General features: G+C 46.8%; 1 long non-coding RNA gene across 1 annotated transcript; it reads left to right on the forward strand.

Moving 5' to 3' along the window:
* The first annotated feature begins 254 nt into the window (after nt 1-254).
* LOC121601829 lies at nt 255-643 on the forward strand. Its single transcript, XR_006006200.1, has 3 exons — nt 255-295; nt 356-452; nt 531-643. It is a non-coding gene; the product is annotated as an uncharacterized LOC121601829 (long non-coding RNA).
* Nucleotides 644-1236: the final 593 nt, after the last annotated feature.

The raw sequence follows: 1236 nt of genomic DNA on the forward strand, positions 1-1236 counted from the left end.
GACGAAATACTGGGGAAGCGGAGTTTGAAGTCTTTCGTTCGTCACACACACACACATGCATTTACCAGCGGATATCGCTGGACCGAGTCTATCCATCTCTCTCGATCAACCATGATTTTTCTGCTATCGCTCTCATCCGAGTGTGAGGCATCCTCAGGCTGTCCAGAACTTTCCCTATGGAAGGATGTACTGAAGTGAGGTGCGATTTCTTGTGCGACGTACTTTGCTCTTTACGTTTTGTGCCGTGTTCCTTCTTCCTCAGTTATGGAATGATTTATCCTAGCAAATTGTTGAGGTAAGTTTCTTGCTGTGTGCTTGTGCAGGTTCATTCAACTAACCCTTGGCGTCTAAAAAGTTACAGATGTGTGCGCTATTTATCAACTGCTAGCCTCGTAAATAATCTTCAAAGTGAGCGACGCAAAGAAAACGTTTTCCACTTTTAAAATATTAAGGTAAGTTTTGATCTAATCATATGCGATAAACTCTCCATAATAATACATACTACTTACATTCATTATTGCTTCATTGAGCTCCCGGTGTTGACGTCATTACTCAACAGAAGCCGGTTCAACACGCGCAGCTCCTGTTCATGACGTCATCACTAAACTGAAGCCAGCTGAACACGCGCCGCACGGATGGTACCCCGAGCGCGGTAGGAGGAAGGAAGAACGAGAGGAGGAAGAACGGTAAATTTGGAAAGGGGAAAGCGTTCTGCCGTCTACACAGCGGGAGTATGACAAAACACATGTGGGAAGGGAGAGAGATACTATTCAATAAACAGCATGCGAATGTGTGCATAAAGCAAATGTGAACAGCCTCATCATTTCTATAAGCAATCCGAAAAAGGGGGTGGAGCAAACACATTGGTATGCGTGAGCGGCTGACGAAACCAAAACGTTTAGATGTGTGCGTGACGGATGGTTCGGGCGCCTGTGGCGAAGCTCTCGACAAGCCTGCAAAGGAGAGCTTCGTGGAGAGCTTTGTAGAGAGCTCAGATTACACAGGCCGCCGTCGGTTTTTGCGTCCTTGGGCAGGCCTTTCAATGGCGTGCACTGGAGAAACACCTGTGAGGGAATGCCGAGTTCTTTGCTATTGTGCGCGTGTCCATTTCGCATCGCTGTCGCATGCACATTCATCAATCAGCACACCTGCGTTTTCGTCCAAGGAACAAGCGCTGCTGTTGATGCAAACTTTAGCTTTTATCCAAGTGAATACGCACGCTGTTTCACATGATAA

Source organism: Anopheles merus, unplaced genomic scaffold, assembly GCF_017562075.2.
Source record: "Anopheles merus strain MAF unplaced genomic scaffold, AmerM5.1 LNR4000196, whole genome shotgun sequence".
Lineage (NCBI taxonomy): Eukaryota > Metazoa > Arthropoda > Insecta > Diptera > Culicidae > Anopheles > Anopheles merus.